Source organism: Rattus norvegicus, chromosome 9 (assembly GCF_036323735.1).
Source record: "Rattus norvegicus strain BN/NHsdMcwi chromosome 9, GRCr8, whole genome shotgun sequence".
NCBI classification, from domain to species: domain Eukaryota; kingdom Metazoa; phylum Chordata; class Mammalia; order Rodentia; family Muridae; genus Rattus; species Rattus norvegicus.
Window position 1 is genome coordinate 78377084 of NC_086027.1, and position 25698 is coordinate 78402781.

Here is a 25698-nt window from a genome sequence, read left to right on the forward strand (position 1 = left end):
AGATATGCGCCGCCCCTTCCTCGAGCTTCAGTGCACCAGGGTTCCAGATGGCCTTTGGTGTTTTCCTCTGGCGTCCGAGATGTGTGTGCAGAGAGCAGTCTCTTCTGGTTTCCCAGGCTTGTCTGCCTCTCTGAAGGTTTAGCTCTCCCTCCCACGGGATTTGGGTGCAGAGAACTGTTTATCCAGTCTGTTTCCTTCAGGTTCTGGCAGTGTCTCAGGCAGGGGTCCTGTCACTCCTGGGCCCTCCCCCACGGGAGCCCAGAGGCCTTATACAGTTTCCTCTTGGGCCAGGGATGTGGGCAGGGGTGGGCAGTGTTGGTGGTCCCTTCCGCTCTGCAGCCTCAGGAGTGCCCACCTGACCAGCTGGTTGGGTCTCTCTTTCACGGGGTCTAGAGCTCTAGATTTTTATAAGATCTTTTTTCTGTCTTCTGGCCTACATATCGAATAGTCACTGATAATTCAAAGAGTCTTAAATTGCTACTATTTCATGTTCTCTCAATTCAAGCAAGATGATATAATCAACGTAATGGACTAATAACATGATGTCATCTAGAATAAAAGGCTGATCAAAGTCCCTGACAGTAAAATTATAAACAAGACTTATAGAGTTGCTATAGCCCTGGGACAGGATAATGATGATGTAATAGTAGCCCTGCCCACGGAATGCAAATTGCTCTAAGGATATCAGAATGGCATATGAAATGAAGGTAAGCCCTTTGCCACATCGATATTTGTGTCTATAGGAGGCAGAGAATGCATTCGTTTACACCACCAATGAAGATCATGTTTTTGTTCAGTAGCTACTACTGAAGTTAAGTAACATAGGCATTCCTCCAAAATCATCTGTTTTTCTTCATTGACAAAATGAGGAAGTTGAACAAAATAAGTTGGGTTAAATAAGTTGAGGAATCATTACTTCCGTATCACAGAGGCATGTAATTTTGTTAATTATCACAGCAATTCCTCTAAACATGCAGAATTAACTTTGGGTTGCTACATTTTTTTTTATTTGAAGCCAGTTCCAGTGGCTTCCAGAATGCATGACCCTTTGTGTCATCATGCCAATATACATAACATTGAGTATATAATTTTTCAAAATTCAAAGGGAGGGTTTGCAGACACTAAAGGCTGATGCGCCTCAATCACCTGACCTCAGTAAATCACTATTCTGAATGTGGACCAGGCTGCTGATAGTCTCCAGAAATTCATATTATTTTTAAGACCACTTAATACTTCCTTAAAACCTAATTATTTATAAATTCCTAATGAATTGTCGTCTTGTGATTGCAGATCCCATTGGGGAGATTAAAGATGAGGGGCTGTATTATAAATTATGACCACATAGCCGGATCCCTCCCAATGTGATCTGAGTTCTTTTTGACTCAAGGTTCTCTAGATATCTTGTCCCTCATCAGAGAATTAGTTGATACATCTATTCTAATGCTATACTGGGATGACTCAAGGTGGTTTTCATCAAATTCTGGATATATTTCTTTATCTATTTCACCCTGGAGCAGTCTGCCAACAGACTGCAGTTCTAAGGATGGCATCATTTTCCACCAATGTTAGGATCTCTGCTAGTCAAATTTTCTTAATCAGTGTGTTAGCCCTGCTGCCAGGAAGATTGTATGGTGAGGAAGGAAGCTGAAGTAATGGGGAAGCAGGATTTTCCTAGTTCTCATCTTCTCAAATGTCCCATCTGCTCCTGTTACCACCATCATGTGTTGGACCATGTTTCCAAATCACATCTTCCTTACAACACTATAAAAGCATCCTCCACAGGTCTCCTTGAGGAGGCCCATCGACATAGTTTTCTTCAGTTTTGCACAGCTTTGATGCAAAATCCAGCCTGCACTTCTGAATTTCCTCAAGATAAAAAGATGAATGAGAAGATCTTCCATAACGAATCTCTCTAGTACTCTAACATACCTTCCCTTTTAGACAGGTTCACCGATAGGCCATCAAGAAAAATCTGTTGGACCTAGAGGGGTGACTCAGCTCTTAAGAGCACTTGCTGTTCTTGCTGAAGGCCAGAGTTTGCTTAACAGCACCCACATCAGGTGGGTCACAAAATCTTTAACTCAAGCTCTAGAGGATCCAATGTTCCCTTCTGGTCTCTATAGGTAAACACATACATAAATGAAATAAGCCTTGCTTAAACTAAAAAGGAGAGCTCTGGAATTTGACTTGATTTGGTACAGAAAATCTTTGGGCCTAGGTCTCTGTTAACCAACCAGCCAGTCAGCTCTCCTCCCTGCTGTTTCTCAGGTGCATGAATTCAGGACACAGCATTCCTTTATCAACAAAGCCTAATCAAGCATCCCTTTCTTCAACCTTCCCCTGGATCTAGAATCACTTCCCATCACCTTGATCCTGTGTGCATTCTTGGTAATTTAGAACCTTACCCACATCACTCCCCTGCCAGCAACCACATCACTCCTCACATCCATACTCAATCTCTAGGACATCTATAAGGCAGCAACCAATCACATCATAAGTTGTATTTTTACTAAAATGTGTTATGAAGTGTCTTAAGTGCGTTCCAAATCTGTGTCTCCAGTAGGTACTTGATCACGAGTAGAGTGGCCCCAAATTATTTAAATAACTTTCACCAGTGTATTACTAGTATCTCTGGCTGCAGGAAGGGATATCTCCGTCTTAATGACAACGAGATGAAAATGAGCCCCACTTACTCATCTTTATGGTTCTGTTACACTTCCTGTTTCCAATAACTTCAGCAATTATGGTTTAATCAGCAAAACAAGAATAAGTGTGGTATCATATGGCATATACTTTTAATGAGAATTCTAATTATATAAATACAGGAAAAGATAAGGAATTTAGGTCTGAGAAGTTTCAGAAAAAGTCATCAAGCACATGTCCCAGTCAATGTGAACTAGCTGAGTGTACAAGAAAGCAAGCATGACCTTCTGTTCTAGCATGCCGTGAAGTAGGCTAGTGTACACTCATCTGGGGTTTGTGGCCTTTAACCTAATGACTAGTGTGAAGTGTGAATGGCACTGGATGTAGAAAGGGGAAACACAACAGCTCAAAGGCCTCAATGTGGGAGAGGGTTCGGCTTACTTGAGATGGTGAAAAAGCACCCAAGGCAATTAGAGGAAACGGAGAGAGAAAGTGAGACACAGAGAGTGAGACACAGACAGACAGACAGACAGACAGACAGACACACACACACACACAGAGAGAGCCAAACTAGAAGATTAACACAAGATAAAAATATTATCATAGAAACTGCTTGGATTCTGAAGGGCCTTAGGAGAATCTGAGATTTATTCTAAAGGCACTGGGAAATCACGAAAGATACTCTGAGTTCCTAAATGTGGCGATTGTCTCCGTCATAATTGCTATCTAATGGGGACCGTGACGAACATTATATGTAAGTATTCACCAGACATTTATTAGGCACTGATGACACATCACAAAGTTCTCTGGGTACACGTGACTCAGTAGCAACAAAAGAAAAAAAAAGAAAAAGAAAAAGAAAAAGAAAAAGAAAGACATGGGAAACTGCAGTAAGTTTAAGATCTGTTGAGCAATGTGTTTGATTAATCCACACAAGAGCCTTGTGAAGTAAGAAGGCACAGAGGGACAGCCGAATAGCACAAGGTCATCCAAATGCAAATACGAGGGGTTTGTATTGAGATTCTGCTCATTCTCATTCCCAAGACATTGCTTTTAAGCAGCCTCTGTCTGTCACCCATGCTGTCATAGGTAAGTGCTCAGATAAATCACATGGGGGTGTGATTAATTTCTTAATCTCTTCATGGTCCTCAGTTGTCTATGCTCAAGTCGGTATGCACACTCAGGTTATAAATTTTGCTCAAGTGAGAAAATGAGACAACCTTGAGTATGTAGAGTGATCTCAGCAGATGTCAGAGCAACTAACTCACCAGTATTCTGCTTCTCATGGACATGGTGCCAACGGAATAGGCGCTCTCCTCTGCGATAAGTTGATAAGATGGGAACTACAGTGTTACACTGGATATTCTCAGACCAAACAACCTGTCTGGTGGCTTCTTATCAAAACCTCATATCCATCCTCTGCACACAGCCCTGGTGTGTGTGTGTGTGTGTGTGTGTGTGTGTGTGTGTGTGTGTGTGTGTGTATACATGCACAAGGACACATGCACATGCGTGCCCTTGTGTATGTATGTATGTATGTGTTGTATGCATTCATGTGTGTGCAAGTGTGAATACCCTTGTGCACATACAGACAAGTAGAGACCAGAGGTCAATTATCAGGTGTCTTCCTCTGTTTCTATCTGCCCTGTTTTTCTCTCTCACTGAACTTGGAGCTCATCTATTTGGCTAGAGTGACTGGTCAGTCTGTTTCAAAGATCTTCTTTCTTTTTTTTTTCTTTTTTTCTTTTTTTTTTCCAGAGCTGAGAACCGAACCCAGGGCCTTGCGCTTACTAGGCAAGCGCTCTACCACTCATTTGACCCCTATTCCCTATACCACCAAACTCAGCTTTTCCCACTGGTTCTGGGCACCAGAATAAGCCCTCTCTCCGCTCCGGTAACACATCTTTCTGTTAAGTTCCCTGTCTTTGAATAGAATGTATAACAAGTATTTTCAATTTTTTTAAAGTTTCTCGCCGATTCTAAGAAAAAAATGTTAATTGAATCAGCACTGAGTAGATAAAAATCTAAATTTAGTTGTCGTAACTGTCAGGCCACTTAGAAACCAAATAATTCACACCCTACTAATTGCTTTTGTGTTCATCTATCCAAGAGGCATGAGTCATCGCTCAGAAAATCGTAATTATGAATGGCTTACACCTTGCTGATGACAGACCTCTGTGTTGTTCTTACAAAAACTTCCCAAAATATATTTCTCTCAAAATAATTTCAACTTTTTCTGATTTGTGCTTATCTGATAAACCTCTGTCTTTTCTCAGAAATATATAACCCAGGGGCCTCACCTTACCTGTCTTCCTTTCCTTAGACTAAAGTTGTCTCAGAGCCAGGAAAAGGGAGTTTTTAAACTTTTGCTGCAGAGTGTCAGCGCTGTGATGACAGATTAATCCAAGCACATGATTACTGAAGCTCTGTACTAGGAATATATATCCCCCCAAGTGGGGGACCCAAAAATACTGTGAACAACAGGAGAGACATAAAAAATCCATGTATTATATGTCAGTCTGTTTAGAACAAGGCCACCACATACATGAGGAATCAAGTGGTTAATATTACCTAAACCCTACGTAGGTTCTTTTAATTGCACGTGAACTATGAAGATTCATTTCAAGACAGAGGAAGAATTCACAGAGAGGCAACTTGCTGAATACCAGTCAAAGAATTTAGCAATACAGGCTGCAGCTTATGATTTAACTGTTACCTACACCACCACAGTTAAACACACGCATGAATACATATGTACACATATATACATGTACATGCATTCACATGTACAGACACATACATAAATCTATACACAAATATACATACATGTATACACATACATGTACATGTACATACACATATGTACATATACACATATGAACATGTATGTACATATAAGTACATGCATGTACATCATATACATGTACACATAAACATATGGGCATGTACACTTAAACTTACATATGTGTACATATATATAGACATAAACACATATATACATACATATACATACAGTAACAAAATATTTTGGTATGTTATTTTACAATTTCTCTCTAGGCCCCACCCTAACAGGACAGTGATAGGTATCATTAAACATGGAGGCCTTTCTTAAGCCTTCCCATGTCAGTATTTCCTCTTTATCTCAGAGCTTAAGCCAGCCCTCTCAAACAAATGTTTAAAGGCTAAAACAATAGGCATGTAGACTATTTGGAGTACATACTCCAACTACATTCTCTTTTGCAACCTTGTCCATGCTATGGACCACCCTGGACTATACATATAGAATGTCAGACACAGGGTGTTTTCCAAGAATTAAACCATAAAGACTAATCTTTGGCTCTTGTAAAATGACTCTCATGCACTTCTGGGAATTTCACGTTAAGGAATGATTGACGCACAATTAAAGCCGAATTCATGTATTTATTCTGCAGAGGGAGTGGTAGCACCAACTGTCTGGAACATTATTCCAAGTGGGAGGATACAGCAGCGGGGATCAATCTTTCTGCTGAGTCAAATGTTGGCCTCTCTTCTAAGGATTCTGATCTACAGGCATCCAGGAGAGCTGTGTACAATGACAGCTTTTGTTAGGTGCGGATCCTTCTTGAAGACACTGGTAAAAATGTTGGGTTTTTTTTTTTTCCTTTAAGTCAGAAACTCTTCTGTCCTTGCTGCCATTTATCTTTGTAAGTTAGCATAAATGTAATGTTCCTAAAGCACTCTAAGGTCTTAGAAGATATGCTATAGGACTCTGTTTTACCTATATGGAAATAAGCACATGAAGCGCGAAGAGAAGGTGCTGTGTTTACTGGCAGTCAGAGTCAGTAAGAAAAGAATAACTGCTCCATTATTTTTAAATGGTCACAATAAAGCACGCCCTTTTAAAAACACTGTCATGAAGTAGACTTGAACTCCAGGCCTGTTGTAATGTATTTATCATATTAAAAGTCCTTGGGAATCCTAATTAATTTCTCTTACTTGAAGCCTTTTTGTGTTTCATGTAACACATTCAAGTTAATGTTAATGATGTTATTTAGACTAAAACATCTTAAAATTGAGCTGTCTCTGCAGGAAGAACACTAAATTTTCCAAATAAATTCCCACACTATGTGGAAGATTTGATCAGTGCTTCTTATGTGAAGTGAATCCTGCCTCCACTCCTCCCCTCTGTCTCCTCCCCTTCCCTCCTCTTCCCTTTCTCTTTCCTTTCCCTTCTCTTCCCTCACTTCCCTCCTTTTCCTCCCCTTTCCTTCACCTCTCCTCCTTTCTCTGTGTTCCTGCCTCTCTCCTCCCCTCTTTAATTCTATTGTTTATTGAGGTAGCAAAGAATGTTACAGTTTTTTTAAAGTAGCTTTTGTACCACACTACCCTGTTGCTCTAAATTGTTCCTTACAGAATAACACTAACGACCCCCACTTATCCATCCTCACAGGCTTCCAATGCTCTCATTCTTGACTGAGAAGTAAAGGCAGTTTAAGCCAGAAGACAATTCTCTTCAAAGCAGGGATTAGCAATGCCAGTCTCAGGCACTATGGGTCGGTTGTAAATGTCACATGGCAAAGGGAGGGAACAGTTGTCAAGAATAACTATTTAATAAGCTCATACAGGCTTAACCATTTGCATACCCATAGGAAGAACATTCATAGTGCAAATCTAGCTGACAGGTTCATTTTGCATTCATGCAGAAATTAAAATCTTACTGTCAGGGTCCTCTGATTACAGGAAACTAGCTTCCTAGATAAAGATTGTTAAGAATATTTCATAATCCTTTTATATCCAAGGTCAAGAACCAGGAAGCATGGAGTTAAACAGACCACAATCAGTAAGGTAGGACTTGGTTACCAAGCATGGGACAGGATCAGACAGGCTAAGAACCTGTTGGGCATAATGCTTCCTGGTCATGAAAATATAGGTCAATAATAGGAGCTCAGAGCTGAGCCCAAAGCAGAACGAACAGGCCTAAGAGGCAGGGGCTAAACAGAAGGCAAATGTGAAGAAAAGGGTTTACTCACTGTAGTTATTTGAGAATGGAGATGCAGATTAATGATTGGCAGTGGCTAATGTCAAGTGTTCTTTTCAGGGACTGGAGAGATGGGTAAGTGGTTAAGAGAGCTTTCCGCTCTTCTGAAAGGCCCACATGTTCAGTTTCCTGTACCTACATCAAGAGGCTCAGGACCCCAGAGGATTCATCATCTGCTTCTGGTCTCTGAGGGCACCCTCATTCAAGAGACATACATTCAAACATTTACACAACACACACACACACACACACACACACACACACACACACACACACACATAAACACGTGCGCGCCCATGCGCAGGCACAAAAATAATTCTTTTCATTGATCAAATTTGTCTTGGAATCTACGTGGTAGAGCTGGTACCACTCTCCTCTCTTCTAAAGCCTAGGATAAAACTTCAGTGTTTGATAATCTTCAATTTAAAAATACTTGAAAAGAAAAAAACCATATTTTAAAATCATATCAGTAACATTGTTAACAAGGAAATGTTACCAAAGGCAGTTAAGTGAGCAAAGTCAAGCCATATGCTGTTTCCCCCTCATACTTAATAAGTTTTTTGTTAGAACACCTAAGATTGTGTGTGAAAATTAATTGGCTCGTCTCTTCCTGCTTCAAATAAGTATCCAGCCTGGATTGAAGAAGCAGAAGTAGACTTGGGGATCATCACATGATAAGGGGAGATTAATGTGGGGGCTCCTAGAATAATGGCCACGGTTGCAGTCCAGACAACTTTTAGATGCAGTTGTTTTAAACGCTACTCACAGATTGACTAAATCTGTTAATGCTGCTAACAGATTAAGAACTGGTATCTGCATTAAGCCCTGGAGACTCTTCATGACTCTGGCAGGATTAGTCATTTACTTGGAGCTGAAGGAACAAAAGTCTGGTTAGAGTAAGTTGGAGCTTAAGTGGAGAAAAAAAGGAGTGAAGGTTTCTAGAATATTCTGAATCTCCAAGGTCTCTGGAGAGGAGAAAACTGGGGCAGTAGATAAGGGTGAGTCCTGTTAAAAGAGGGTTTTAAAGATGGGCGAACAGGATTTCATCTCTGACTAGGCATGTGTTGGTGGGACATAGGCAGGAAAGGAGGGAGCGGGGTTCTGCTCCACTATACAGCAGAAAAGAAACTCGATAAATCCGTGAATTTTAAAATGTGCAGTACGTTTTTTCCCTCTGGAGGCAAGGTCTTGAGCTTCTTTTTCGTGAATGTACAGATATGTTCACTCTGACCTAGTCTCTCTTGTTGAAGGATAGCTTAGTTCAGATTTTGATGTGAGGCCAGTGAAGGGCTAAACCCATAAACCATGCATGCCGAGATATCTGTTGGACCTATAGTTAAATTTGGAGAGAGGTTTTCTTCAGTCTTCATAATCATTCAGAGGACCTAAAGTGGATAGAAATGTAAGGGGTCTAGAAAAGTCTTCCATTCCTGTCTATTCCTTTTCCTCTGAGAGACTGGCTGGCTACATACAGGCCAAGTGTGCTGAAGAGAAACACGAACTGGTTCATTATCCAGAATCTTTGAGCTCTTCAATGAGGAGTGTAGGATCAGTCCCTTCCTTCTGTGTGAATCACTTTGACATTTAAAGAGTTCATGGAACCAAGAAATAGGTAAGGCCTATTATTGTAGAAAAGAAAATGCTGTAACTCTCCTGGAATGTTCCTGGAGTCCTGCCACGCAGAGAAAGGGATGTGTCCTGGGTGGCAAGGAGAGGTGATAGTCACCCTGGTGATGAGTCATCCATCAAGTCCCTTGAGGTCTGTGATCATAGATCATCTAGGCAATGAAGGGCCAGGCTCCTTGAAGGCTGGGCTCCAGTACTGGTAGCCCTGACTACCCTCTCAGCATCCACACAGTGTGATCAAAAGGGATTAAGCGAATCCAGTCCTTCCTTTGCTCTCTCCCCAAAAGAGTAAAACAGACTCTGGCAAATATTTGCTTAAGACAGATCCTTTCTGATAACCAAACTGGATGGCTCGCAGAGTAACCACAGAGGTAGGATTAGCATTGTCTGGGTGACTCGAAGGAGGTGGTTAAAGGAAGGGAAGTTGGGTGTTACCGTGGAAAGCTGGAATCCAGCTCTACTGGTACGCTAGCCTCTGCCACTTAGGAATCTCTTAATTGCCACAAAGCCTGCTTTCTGGGTAAACACAATGGAACTCAGTATTTTGGAAGAAAGGGTAAGGGCAAAGAGCAGAGAAACAGCCTTCTCACCTGGGGGAAAGCTTAGCACTTCTTCGGCTGGGAGGAGGGAGGTTTCATGGCAAGGACATATCATGTAGCAAGGCCCCTGTACAGTGTTGTGTAGTCATTGAGTTGGCAAACTATCATACTGAAAGGTCATACGAGCACATTAAAGAATCTGGTATGTTTGAAATTGCCCATGCTTAAAGCTGCAAGCATCACATTGGGAAGAAAGACTACGTTGAGATTTTTAGCTACTTAGGGTATTTCTGTGTTACAAACCATGCAACTTCCCTCTTCTGTTTTACTTGAAACATCTCCAAGAAAGAAACTGTCTATTGTCAAAGCTTGGCTAGACAGCTTTGCCTTAGCTGAGGACCATCGGCTAAATTTAACACCAGGCTCTTGCTCTGGAAGGCGAAGGGCAACAGCAGTCTGGGATGCTCTGCCCTACTTCTTTTAAATCCAGTTTTAATTATAGCAAGAGTACAATATTCACAGCAAAGAGTGGTTACAATGGATTGTTCCAGCAGGTATCAGCTTGCTTCCAAGCCAATGGGTTTTTTTCCTTTCTCCCCTCCCCCACCCACATTCTCTTTTCCTTGAAGGAGCCCCATATTTGAAAGGATATTCCCCGTCTTGTCCACTTACTTAGATTTCTATGACATTAAAATAGCTTTTGAATCTAGAATGAATATGGCAAAACAAGGGTTATTGTTACTTTGTTTCTTTTTTCAAATATAATGCAAAAATGGGGAAATTTTTGTATTTTTAAAAATAATCTCTTATAGTGGTTTAATGCTCTGTAAAATTGTATGTTATGATGAGGATGAGGAAAACATTGTCTCTAATATCAAACAGATAAAATAAATAAGATTGGTTCATTTATTTCCAGTTTCATTAGAGATGGGGATATGTTATTATTTCTATATTATTTCTGATTTTATTATTAATTATTATTATTAATTTATATAATACTTTTAAATTTCTATGGGTGCTTCTGAACGTTAGCATGTAGAAGCCAGAAGACAACCTTGAATTTCATTCCTCAAGTAGAATCAGGTCATCTTTTCTTTTTGCAACAAGGGCACACATTGGCCTGGAACCCTTTGGATAGACTAGGTTAGACCCAGGGACCTGCCAATTTCTTCCTCACCAGTACTAGGATAATAAGTGTACACCAGCAGCCAGGTGAATTCAAGGGTTATGGAGATGAATTTCAGTTTGATATGGTTGCAAGGTAATCAAGCTATCTCCCAGCCCCTACTTTTCAATATAAAACCCTTTAGAGAAAAAGAATGGAAATTCAGATCAAGCAACTTGCTTAAAGTCACAGAACTAACTATGCATAAGAGAATCAGAATTTGAACACAGGTCTCCAACTCATATTTATCAATGTGCAAGAAACACTGTCAGATTTTCAACTGTCCTCACTTTCATATTTTACTCAAATCCCTTTTTGCAGAAGTTCATATATTAACCGTACAACTTTTCACTGGGACTAAAGTTATTTCCTATCTCCTTACAGCCTGCCAACAATAACCATGTCTAAAGCATTAAAGTCAATCTAGTTAGAATACGCTTTGTCGGGCCACTTAATATATGAAGTCCTCGATTCATAAATCTATGAAATGGGAATTATAATTGCAACTCCCAGTAGAAATATTTAGCTATATTGAAACAAAGTGTATTTATTATTCTAAAAACAGCTGACAGAATTTTATTGAAAATGTCATTACTGCTCTAGGAACTTTTCCAGTAATGCTCAGCTGTAGATTTAGCAAAGGAAAGATACATAAGCAGACCCTTTTCAAGTATGAAAACGAGTAACTAACGCTGCACACAAAGAAAGGACTTTTTCATTTCTCTGCTGTGTGATAAGAGGAGACTATCAAGCAATTTTTGTTAGGATAATTACATTTTGGAATGTGAAATTTCAAACTTAACTTGACCTTTGGGTTTTTTGAGTTTCTCTACTTTTGGCATACGATAATTTCCTGACTCTAAAGACACCAGGCGGCTCTTACCAACGAATATTTTAATTATTCAAGTTGCATAAATGACTTGAAACCATATGGAACCAATTTCCCACGCAATGTTCGTTGGTTAGAAAATTGTGAGAGAGATGGCTTCGCTATACATGGAATTGAATTTCTTGAACTTCAGACTTCACAGGCTTGGGCATAGCCAGATCGCTGTGAGGTCTTCTGCAATTCAGAGGGGTCCACGATCCTGCTGTTAATCTGAACTATTTTAAGCATTCTCTTTTTCGCCTGCATGAAAAATCAGCCTCTGCCTGTACAATAGCATTAATAACATTGTATTTCACATACTTGTCAATATGCATTTCTATTTGTATCTTCTGAAACTTAAACTCTTTCAGGGAAACCAATCAGGCTATACCACGGAGACTATAAAATACCCCAATACATGACGCGCTACCGCAATTATTTTGCGTGGACTTTAGACAAGATGCAAGCCCACTGGTCCACTGATACTAAAACTGCACCCTGCACTTCGTTCACCATGCATCAGCTCTTACTTACTGGACTTCAAACTTCCATATTCGGTGATTTGTATCACGTTGTTTTCTGGCTATGGATTCCAAGTCATTGGGAGCTATAACCCTGCTGTTCTCTCACTTATTTTTCTGTCACTTCACTTAATAGTACAGAGCATCATGTGGGCTGCGTGGGATTATAGCACTTCGTATGAAAAAGTTAGTGGGAGGATATTATAGCAACAGTTACGCTGAAATGAAAAGCTGGCATGCATGCCAGAGCATCTTCCAATTCCTGCTCCTTTCCAATTTTGGACCTACTATCATATGTTGTTACTAACATTTATTTTAAGTTGTTATCCCTCGGACTGATTTAATTTTGTGACACAGTAATTTTCAATTTCTTATACTTCAGTTGACGACTTAGCCACAGAACTATCATCGAAAGGACCTCAGTGGCTTTGAAATGGCAGGGCTTGAATCTAAGCGGGTGATTATGCTAATAACTGACCACTGAGCTTCCCGGTGTAAGAACTGGGTCTGCTGACTTCTCACTGTATCCCATGGGGATATAAGTGGTCACGGAATTAAAATTCTTTTCATGTTATTTTTTCCTTTGTACACTCTGTATTGGTCTTCCCTCCTTCCTTCCTTCCTTCTCTCCCTCCCCTCTTCTCTCCTTCCCTCCTTCCCTCCGGCCTCGCCCTGTCCTGCCCTGTAGCTTGTATGTGAGTGTGCAAGTTCATGCTCTCGTGAGCAGAGGCAGAGGATCCTAGTAGCCTTCCTTTATTCCTGCTCAGTTTATTGCCTTGAGACAGGACCTGTTACTGAGCCAGAAGCTCGCTACTTTGGTTAGACCGGCTGGCTAGGAAGCTCTCGGAATCTGACTGTCCGCTCCCTGCAATGCAGGCATGTACAGTGATGTCCAACTTTTCATATTGGTGCTGGAGATTTGAACTCAGGTCCTCATGTTTGTTCAGCTAGCACTCTTACTCCAGCCCTACCGACTCTCTTTGCCATATTTTTCTGTATTTTGTGAACTCAATTTGCTCACTAATGTTTATTAATAACTTCAGACTAAGTACTCGGAACATTTTGCATTCATTCACTGGCAAGCACAAATGGCAACAGGTTTGAAGTGCCAGCAGGACAAGGTAAAGCCACGCCCCACCTCCTTGTATCAGATCTCACACTATCAACAAATGTCCTGCCCGCTTTTAATAAAACTTGTGATTTACTGCTTAAAAACAACCCTGGGCATCATTTTGACGTTCTGTCTAAGGGTCCTACATGCAAGATGTCTAAGATGTGCCTCAAGGAGAAAATACATCTATTAGGTAGGCACTTTTCACCCTTGAGTGACAGTGCTATTGGCTATATGTGCAAGGCCAATGAATCAACTATACTAAATAAGGTGTCTTTTTTTTAAATGATACTATTTAATAGATAATATTCACAAATATTCCTTCAAAGCAAAGCAAAACTTTAAAATAGATAAGATAAATATAGTTTTCTTTTTTTTTACAGTCTCATTTTCTTTTTCTTGGACATTTTATGTCTTTACATTTTAAATGGTATCCCCTTTCCCCCCCTCCTATAACCCATTCCCCCCGACCCTGCTTCTATGAGGATAATCCCACTCCCACCCTTCTACTCCCACCTCAACGCCCTGACTTTCCCCTACATTGGGGAAATGAACCTTCACAGGACCAACAGCTTTTCCTCCTACTGATGCTGGACAATGCCATCCTCTGCTACATATGTCACTGTAGTCATGGATCCCTCCATGTGTACTCTTTGATCGGTGGTTTAGTCCCTGGGAGCTCTGGGGGTGGGGGGGTCTGGTTGGTTGATGCCTTTTTTCCTATGGAGTTACAAACCCCTTCAGCTCCTTCAGTCTTTTCTCTAATTCCTCCATTGGGGTCCCCTTGTTCACTCCAATGGTTAGCTGCAAGCATCCTTATCTGTATCAGTAGGGCTCTGGCAGAGCCTCTTAGGGGACACCCATATCTGGCTCCTGTCAGCATTTCTTGGCATCAGCAATAGACTGGGTTTGATGGCTGCATTTGGGATGGATCCCCAGGTGGGGCGGGTGACCTTTTCTTCAAAGCACACCTCAGATAAGTCTAGGTCTTCATTACTGGTGGAATAGAGTTCACAGGAGCCTTGTATTTCTCGTGGTTCCGAATTTGCCGCCAGTCTGTACTAATGGTGGGGATTGATGGGACACGACATTTTCCTCCTCCATGGAAAGTAGCATATGGACAGATAACAAGACGATATTAACACACTGGTTTACATGGTTAAGACGGGGCTGTTTCAACACACACATTATGCTTCCTGTATACCTCTCACTATCATCTCTAATGCCTCTTTAAAAGAGCTGTTGTTCAGCTAATTAACTAATTAGTTTGTTTATTTTACAGCGGATAGGGTGTCACTAGAGATAGAGCCTGAGTTAATGTTCAGGGGAGTGTGGCTTGTTCTTGGGAAGTTCCATGGGAACTGCTTTAAACCACCTGGCATTCAATATGTCACCTAGATAACATCTTTTAGGAATGTGAGTACAGCTCCCAAACACAGACAGGGCTCATCTTTTAAAGGCAAAAGGGACGAAAAGTCAAGATCTACCAGTATGTGTTCGTTCATGTAGTCTAGAATGACATTTTGCCTGTTGGGACTTTTCTGTTCCTTCATGTACAAGGTAAAGACATTAATACCTACTTGCAGAGGCCACTCAACTCAATATACAAATCCAGAAGCTAGCACCCCAGCTTGATGCTGAGATAGTGGGAAACTCAGTGTTCAGGCATGTTCTGTTTCTGGGAACTGTCTTCCCTAAATACAATTTAATGTTGTTCTCAACTAATGCAAACATATCACGTCATCCTGATCCCCCTGGTACAACTGAGGCAGGCTGAAAGATTTTGAGTCTCTTCACTAGTAAGGAGAACAAAGTACCAGGCCTAAAATAAAGCTTCTGGGGTGTGTTTTACTTGACAGTGCCTCCATATAGAACAGGATAGAGATGAAAGTATTAGAAGTCTGGGGGCCCACAGTACTGGTATTTCAAACCAGCATTTGGAATATGGAGTCCTCTAGTTAACAGTAATTAAATCTGAAATCCACTAGGTTTCTGTTCTTTCTTTTATACCTTGTATCTATCATTCTTTCCCATTAGTTAAGAAATTCCCTTTAAGAGACAAACCCCATGCAAAGAAAATTCCAGTTATACAAAGGAGTCGAGGTTGGGGTTTCTGACAAAGTTTTAAAGGGGATGTAGCTAAAGATAATGGAGACAGAAAACATGGAACGGACTCCAGAAGGATTAAAGAGTCATACACCATAAACTTTTGGGAAGATAGTTGGCTAACAAGGTGGCTTACTTCCACCCTAAGAGTGATGAAGTGACTTAATCTCACAAAGACTGGATATCACAAAGGCTGGCATAATTCAGTACTTAAGACTATAATACTCTTTTCTAACATGTTCGAAAGGGAGTCTGTCACTAGAATCCAGGCTTGTTGATTAGACCAGTCTAGCTAGGTAACTTGCCCCAGAAGCCTCCTATATCTCCAGAGCACTGGAGTTACAAAAAGACTGCTCTATCCACTCAGCCTTTGTGTGGGTACTGGGATTTGAACTCTTGTCCTCATACTGTGTAGCAAATGCCTTACCTATTGAACTATCTCTCCAGCCCCTAAAATAATCTTCTGGAATATTTTTGTCAATGAAATTGGTTTATTATCCTTTGGGCAAAAAATATAATATTCACTGTGAAGCTCCACAGCTTTCTTTGAATGGGAATCCTCCTTGAATAGTTCATTGAGTTGTACAGTCTTAGGATCTGATTAAATTTGTTGCATGATGTTTTCTGCTTGCTGTTGTTTTTAAAAATAAAATTTCCATGTTTTAAAGAATTAGTCAAAGGTCTTAGAAACTTTCATAACATTCTATAAGAAAGGAAAACAATATCATTTAAAAATTATATTCAATAAGTCAACATTCAACTCAAAGCATGTTACATAATGTATTCATACAACTTCTGAAATATGCAGTGGAGAACAGAGTTCCTATATTTCTGAAGGCAAATAGATATTATGTGCAAGTATAGTCAAGGGATAGGCCATACAAGTAAGACTTCTCTAGTCAACCAATTCACACAACTAGTTGCCTGAATTAAAGTTACTGACTGAATTCTACTGCTCCTGAACCTATACCACATTTGATGATTTTTAAGTCTCAAAAAAAAAATCTGTTCAGTGCCTAGTGCGAGGAAATAAAGGGAAAAAAACACTTTAGTAAAGAGTGTTAAATGACTTCTCAGCTGGTCAAATCAGGGAGAAGGAAATCAGAGGCACCAATTTATTTCCTGATTCAGAAAGTGACTCACCATGTAACTCTGTGAATGTTGCTTAACCTTTTAACATTTCAGTTTCTACTGCTGAAAAAACAGGGATAATATTCTTCTACTGTACAATAGTAAATACTTTAGGAATAAAAATAATAATAATAATCTTGAATCCGGGGACTGTAAATCTGGTTTTTCATGTACTTGAGATACTACTGACACTTTCATGAAACAGCTTCTGCCAACGCCGCGTGCTTAATGCTTCCAGATCACCTCCCTAAACACCACATTGTGCACTGAACTCTCCTTATCCTGCCTTGAATCAGACTGGTGGTTGCCATGGGGCGTGTTCAACACGTCGGATGGGCTGCATCATGCTGCCTGCATCAACTGCCTGTGCCAGGGTTCTTGTCAGCTTGGTTGTCAAGGAAGACTCAAGTCAACAGAAGGGAAGGATCCATACGGTGGGAAGAAATGTTCTCCTTGAATTGTGATTTTGAGAATATGACTAAGGTTATGAAACAGCCTATTTCCTTTGGAGTTATCCTGCCTTATGACACATCTCTTCTCACTCTCTCACATTCTGCAGACCCAATCTGAGAGGGAACGTATTGTTTCCATCTTGCTTGGCTTTGTATCTTTTTACTATCCCCTCCTTAGATGCTCCATAAGACTTCTGACTTTGTTTGTTTGTTTTGTTTTGTTTTTAAGGGCCAGTTATTTAAAAATGTTTGAAGGGACCCTCTGATTTTGCTTGCCTTATTAATATGCTCTCTTAATATTCCCACAGTCTGCAATAACTAACAGCTCACTGAAGCTGCTGTACTGTGTTAAGGAGGTTTCCTCTGAACTCATCTGTTCCGAAGAGCTGGAGCTTGGGAGATTCCAATGCACAGATAGGGGCAAAACTTCTCACAGGAAGGATACACGGAACAGACAGGAATAAACTCCCTGGCTAAAGTACTGCTCACACCAGAATAGAGTCATATCTGTTGGAATTGACACTGAAGGCCAGTGAAGTTGGCACACAGGACAGGAGAAACACAAAAGTCCAAGTTGAGAGAGGCTGGAGGGAGAGAGAGTTGTTTGGAAATCAGTAAGATGCATCCACTAAGAGGATGAAGTGGGTTCCTGATGGGGACTTTGCTCAAGCACCATGTGACCATTGGAGACAGAAAAGGACACTGTCTATATAAACGGAATCTCAGATCTGTGCTGTTGGTACTCACAGACTTCTCTCTGTAAAATTCCACTGGGATTCTTCTCTTTGGTGTTACTGCCTTCCACTGCGCCATAGGCCCTGGGCCATCAGGAAACACGTCAGCATAAATGTTAGACTGACTAGTGACTAGGAGTAAAGAAACCCGAATCCTGGTTTGGAGAGATGGTTCAATGGGTTCGAGTGCTTGCTTCAAAGTACCACAATGTAAGTTCAGATCCCCTGCATACACTCACTAAAATCTAGGCAACTGTTATCTCAGCATCTTCAGAAATGATGATAGACATATACCATAGCTTTGCTGGTGGCCAGGTTCAGTGAGAGACTTCAGGGAGTAGAGAAGAAAATGATAGAACCATCAATGCCCTCGTCCGACCTCAACATGTGTGCACCTGTTCATATACCACAAACACACGTGCACACACATATACACAAGCACACACATACACACATACAAACACGCACACACAAACACACACACACACACACACACACACACACACACACACACACACACACACACACCACAACTGAACTTTACATCAAGATTTTAAGATCTCGATCACCACCTCAGGAAGCTTAGGCAGAGCTTCAAGAGAAATTTTGTTTTATGCCAGCAATAACCAGCTTGCTTATGGGTGCTGGGAACTGACCTTAGGTCCTCCAGTGGAACAGCAAGTGCTTTTAACCACCAAGTCACCTCTCTAGCCCACTACTTGATCTTCTAAATTACCTTTATGTGTTTGTTTAACTTACGGGAGTGGGGCACATATATGCATGGAGGTCAGAAGGTAACTTGTGAGAATTGCCTTCTAACAGGTCAGCTCTGAGGAAGCAGCTCCTGTCACCAGGCATGGCAGCAAGAGCCCTGCTTCACCCGAAAAGGCATCTTGAAGGCTGTTGATCCTTTCATGTGGAAGTAGACTTCTGTCTTTTCTGAGCTGATTCCTTGAACGCATTGTAAAATGCATGTTTGTGTTTGAAATAAAACCTACTTCCCCATTAGCAGAGACCTGCTCTAGGTGTGACCTGGGAAGGGAGTGGCTGCAATTCCTCTTTCTTCTGAGTCTTCCTTTAGAGAATTTGAGGCTGAGCAGCTTCCTCGTTTTGACAGTGAGCAAGCAAAAATGTTTAATTGGATCAGAGCACAAGGACATCAGAAACTTTCTTTATTCCTTGAATTAAAAAAAAGTTATTCAAAGGGGCAAAAGGAAAAATGGTTATTTTCTCATTGTTATCTTTCACTGTTACAGTTCCTGTTGAACCAGGATTGATTGCCAAATTTCTATTTTTTGATTTCTATTTTTTTAAAATAGAAAGATGGTGCCGTATTTTACCTGTTCATACTTTAATTGTGAGCTCCTGTCCTTGCACTACTGATCTGTCCCCACCACTTGGTGTCTGACATGTGAATTAGAGGAGAATTTAAGTAGCAGAGGCTGGAATGTGGGTCTAGCAGTTCCCTTGAAAATATTTTTAAAATGTAAAGTCCATAGAAGCTATCCTGTAGGACATGAGTCTATTTTCTCTACATCGCCCCTTGTCCCATTCACCTCTGTCCATGTCCACATAACTTGAAGTTCTCTTTTCTGTTTGTTTCTAAAGCCAAGTTTTGCTTCTCTTTTTCGGACTAGCATCCTAGTAGCAGAGATGGCCAGAACGTGCTGCAGGTTTATTTTATGTCACTGTTGACTCTGTGAGTCTCAGACTTTGGAGAGACCATTTGAATGGTGATCCTGTAAGGTGTCTCAGTCCCTGTTCTAAAGGCGGAGGAAGGAACAGGAAGACTGGGCACCTTCAGCGTTGGTACACAGTGAGTCACCTACTTCCATGAGAACGGGGAACCATTTTCTCTATCCATTCAATGCAAACTATTTTTTTTATTGTTTTTAGACTGAGCTTTGTGTCCACTGCCAAATGATTCGTGACTCACAGAAGCTATAGAAGTACATGCATATGCACATACACATCCCTATATGTTACACTCGCGCGCATGTGCAAACACACACACACATACACACAACACACAGACACACACACACACATACACACAACACATACACACAGACACACACATACACACACAAACACACACACACAGACACACAACACATACACACACAGACACACACACGCATACACACAACACACACAGACATACACATACACACAACACACACACAGACACACACACATACACACACAGACACACACACACGCATACACACAACACACAGACACACACATACACACAACACACACACAGACACACACACACATACACACAACACACACACACGCACAGAGACACACACACACAGACACACACACACACATACACACACACAGACAAACACACACATACACACAACACATACACACACAGACACACACACACAACACATACACATACACACAACACACACAGACACACACACAACACACACACAGGCACAGAGACACACACACACAGACACACACACAGACACACACAGACACACACACATACACACAACACATACACACACAGACACACACACAACACACACACAGGCACAGAGACACACACACAGACACACACACATACACACACAGACACACAAAACACATACACATACACACAACACACACACAGACACACACACACAACACACACACAGGCACAGAGACACACACACAGACACACACACACATACACACACAGACACACAACACATACGCACACACAGACACACACACATGCATATACACAACACACACATAGACACACACACAGACACACAACACACACATAGACACACACAGACACACACACACACACACACACACACAATAGTGCATCACTGCAGCCTTATCCCTGATTTTTTTCAACATTTTAATTAGCATTTCTACCAGGTCAATACTAGTTTCCCTGCGTTGCAAGCCCACACCCATGCTAAGTGTCTGTAGGGTTAGGAACACAGTGACAGTATGTCTGTTTGGTTTCGATGTTTGTGTGCAAAGGGCCTCAGGTCACTTTCAGGAGAGAATGATTGATTGAAGGAGAGCCTTACTAAGGAAGTGACCATTCCCACCCCTCGGTGGTAACAACAACAACAAAAAGCAAGTCAAGTAGGACAAAGAATCAAAAATGATGGATTATTAAGAGTCAACAATGGATTTTTTTCCCCATTCAGTCAAGAAACTCACAAGGCTAAAATTCTAGTGCACTAAATAAGTGACTTCAGGAGACTTCTGGAGTCCTGGGGAGAGGGAGTCTAAACTGGAAGGAGGTATCCTATCTCCAGGACAGTCAGGCTATCCTGCTCTGTGAAATCTGGTGCTTGTGTAAATTCACATCCCAGATGGGTGCACATGCAGAGCAGCTCCAGTGACTTCATGTTCTTCTGGGCCAAAGCTCCAGACTGTCAGAATGTCCCCTGCTTCTGTGCCCCTCTGCTGATCCCACAGGAGGTGTCCTCCTCCCAGCATGCCTCTAATACCTCTTTTGACTTAACAGACACTGGGAGAAAGGCTGGCCTAGAACTCCCAGCTCCTCCTGCACCATGGCTGCCTGGATGCTGCTATGTTCCTGCCTTGATGATAATGGACTGAACCTCTGAACCTGTAAGCCAGCCCCAATTAAATGTTGTCCTTGATAAGAGTTGCCTTGGTCATGGTGTTTGTTCATAACAGTAAAACCCTAACTAAGATACCCCTCTTGCCAGCTCAAGAAACAGACTTCCGGAATACACAAAATATCCTTTATTATATAAAGACAATTTTTCGTCCTTTGAGGTAGGGACTCCTTGTTGCTCTCCATCCTTGGGCTCTCTCTCCCAAGCAGCTGATAGAGAGTTTTCCTAAACAATGGGACTCTGGGTTACTTTGCAGCAGGGGTTTGAGCTATGACACAATGTCGTCTGGGGCTAGAACAAGAAGTCAGAGAACAGCTTTGTGGAATACCTACCATCATGTTCAAGTTGTTTACAACTGTACTTTTCAACTTGGATTACAAGGTTATATTGTACATCAAATATCTTTACCCTTCATCCCTCTGAATCCCTGTCTTAACCCTCACACATATGTGTATAATTTTTATGCATCTCTATAAAATCTAGGAAGAGTTTGGCAGCGGTGGCCCATGCCTTTAATCCCATCACTCTGGAGGCAGAAGCAGGTGGATCTCTGGGTTTGAGGTCAGCCTGGTTTACAGAGTGAGTCCCAAGACATTCAGGACTACACTAAGAAATCCTGTCTCAAAGAACGACATCCCTCCCACCCCAAAATTTCAAGGAACCACAAATCAGAGAAAATAGATAACACAATATTTACACTTGCCAGTAACTGGCTCTAGATAAGTACAGAGCACTTGGAAATTTTGGGCTTTTATTTCAATTAGTGTATGTTACAACATGTTTTTTAATCCACAGATGTGCTTTACTTTATTAAATATAAAATATCATTACATAAAAATTAAATTTAAATTTTAAAAAGCATCATTAGGGAGCTGAGGAGATGGCCCAGTTTGTAAAGAACCCAAGCTGGTGTCTCACCATTCACATGAACACCAGGCGTGGTGCCATGTGTTTGTCACTCTGTAGCTGGGGGCGCAGAGACAAGCAGATCCTTGGAGCTTACAAATACAGTCAATCAGTAGCTTCTAGGTTCAAGGGGAGATCCTATCTCAAATCAAAGGATGAAATGGAAGACCTCTGGCCTCTCATTTGTGTGTGCCCCCACATACATGTGTACACCTATGGAATGAATAAAAATACATATGTATGTAAGCACACAAAGTGAATAAAAATATCATCAAGCTTGGTGGTGTAGTTCAGTGGTATGGTGCTTGTGTAGCTCATGGGTCTGAAACTCGGGACTACAGATGCACAAAAAAAGTACTTAAATGGATGAAGTAGGTGGAGTCAAACTTATTTTAGAATAAAGTAAACCAGAAAAAGTGTTAAGCAGTACAAATAGAATCGCACACTAAAAAGGAAGTTAGCCACTGCAGGTGCTCAATTGGAGCAAACTTTGCTCTGTTCCTTTAAAACTTTGAAACATAAAATACGAGGAGACTAGAGTAAGAAAGCTTGCCCCCCACCCCAGTTTAAATCTTTCAGAAGGCTCACTCACTATCTAGGAGCAGTCCAGCCTGGAGGGCCACCAGACCTTGGGTTCTACCACTCAGTGGACCAGATCTACATCTTGCTAGCTATGTTGCCTGGAGTGCTTCATATCCTCACCTAAGAAGAGCAGGGCCTGCCTCAGAGGTGTTAGGTGTATTTTGTAATTTTTAGTCAACTGTTTGGCACCTGTAAGGGATGGTTGTCTTTGTTTTGACTTGGCCAGGTGACAGGCTAGGGAAGGGCTACGTGGAGCACTGGCACATTGTGAGTAAAAGACTTCCCCAAGGGAGGCAGGCAAGATGGTTGACGCTGCTGCTGGAAGAGCCTGGCGCAACTCCACTCACAATTAGTCCGTAGGGCAAACGTCTTGACTTAAAATGATGGCAGGTTGGGATCCTAAAGAAAAGCGAAGGGACTCTACAGCTCATGTTTTCATGACAGGCTCCAAGAAACAAGGCTCTGTGTGTGTGAAAGTATTTTCACACAGATAGACCCCAGTTTTAATCAATTTAATTCTCTGATGGAATACTGTTTTCATTTTCTGAGAAAGTGCACTAAAAAAAGAAAAAGAAAAAGAAAAACTGTTGGAGGGAAAAGCAGATAGAAAATCAGAATGCCAATGCTTTGTATAAGGCAGTGTCTTCCTACAAAATATAAGATCTCTTATAACTTCATATTTATAAAATGCCTTGTATACAGTACATGCTCAATAAATGTGCATTGGCTTCATTTTTTGTCCTTTAAACAACCACACCAAAAGCCCTGTTTTAAAATATTTGCAGCTTTCACAGAAGTTTAATGGTTAGTATCAACAGCAATTTAGGAAAGTTTTCCATTTAATTCTGGAGGGACTTAGCCACTTGGGCTCCTGTGTTAACTTACCACACAGCTAAGCACACAAGAGTCTCAGAACTGGGAGTCATGTGTGTGAAGGAAAAAATACACTGTTCTCTGTTTAAGTGTCCTAAGCATAAATTGTATTTGATTTACCAGTTCCAGAAGAAATCATTTCAGTCCATAACAGAGTTTTTAAGGTGGGCCTGGTCTACCAGTAAGTTCTCTGCCAGCCAGGGATACATAAAGAGAATCTATCTTTGAAAATATTCATGTTTATGCTAGTTATGGTGGCATGTGCCTTTAATCCCAGAATTAGGAAGGCAGAGGCAGGTGGATCTCTAAGTTGGAGGCCAACCTGGTCTACAGGGTGAGTTCCAGGATGGCAGGACAGCCAAGGCAACACAATGAAGTCCTCTTACCCCCTCCCATCCCCCATCCAAAAGAACAAAGAGGAGGAGGAGGAGGAGGAAGAGGAGAAGATATCTGGTGGTGGTGGCACATGTCTTTAATCCCAACACTTGGAAGGCAGAGGCAAGCAAATCTCTGTGAGATCAGAGCCAGCCTGGTCTATAGAGCAAATTCCAGGACAGCAAAGGCTACACAAAGAGGCAGGTTTCTAGCTGGGCTGGTTATTGCTTGGCCCTCAGTCTCTGCTCCATCACCTCTCCTGCATTTTGGGTGGAAAGCTTTGTGGGTGGTTTGGTGTTGGAAGAAGGGCCCTGAAGGGGATATGAACTCTGTGGGAAGACGAACAGTCAACTGACCTGGACGATTGGGGCTCTCAGAAACTGAACCACCAACAAAAGAACATACATGGGCTCCACCCCATATATGGTGTAGATGTGCAGCTTGGTCTTCATCTAGGTCCTGAATAACTGGAAAGGAAGCTGTTCCAAAATCTGTTGCCTGTCTGTAGATTCAATCCCCTAACTCAGCTGTCTTGTCTGGCCTCAGTGGAAGAGGAAACGCCACAAGACGGAGACTTGATGTGCCAGGGTGGGGGATACCCAAGGAGGGCAGGGCGGAGGAGCGATGGGGGCAAAGATTGTGGGGGGGATGATTGGGAGGAGGTGACATCGATCAATATGTAAAGTGAATTAAATAAATAAATAAATAAATAAATAAATATTTCAAAGCCAAGGAGACATATTTTTTTTTTATTAACTTGAGTGTTTCTTATTTACATTTCGAGTGTTATTCCCTTTCCCGGTTTCCAGGCCAACATCCCCCTAACCCCTCCTCTCCCCCTCCCCTTCTATAAGGATGTTCCCCTCCCCATCCTCCCCCGATTGCCGCCCTCCCCCCACCAGTCTAGTTCACTGGGGGTTCAGTCTTAGCAGGACCCAGGGCTTCCCCTTCCACTGGTGCTCTTACTAGGATATTCATTGCTACCTATGAGGTCAGAGTCCAGGGTCAGTCCATGTATAGTCTTTAGGTAGTGGCTTAGTCCCTGGAAGCTCTGGTTGCTTGGCATTGTTGTACATATGGGGTCTCGAGCCCCTTCAAGCTCTTCCAGTTCTTTCTCTGATTCCTTCAACGGGGGTCCTATTCTCAGTTCAGTGGTTTGCTGCTGGCATTCGCCTCTGTATTTGCTGTATTCTGGCTGTGTCTCTCAGGAGAGATCTACATTCGGCTCCTGTCGGTCTGCACTTCTTTGGTTCATCCATCTTGTCGAATTGGATGGCTGTATATGTATGGGCCACATGTGGGGCAGGCTCTGAATGGGTGTTCCTTCTGTGTCTGTTTTAATCTTTGCCTCTCTATTCCCTGTCAAGGGTATTCTTGTTCCCCTTTTAAAGAAGGAGTAAAGCATTCACATTTTGATCATCCGTCTTGA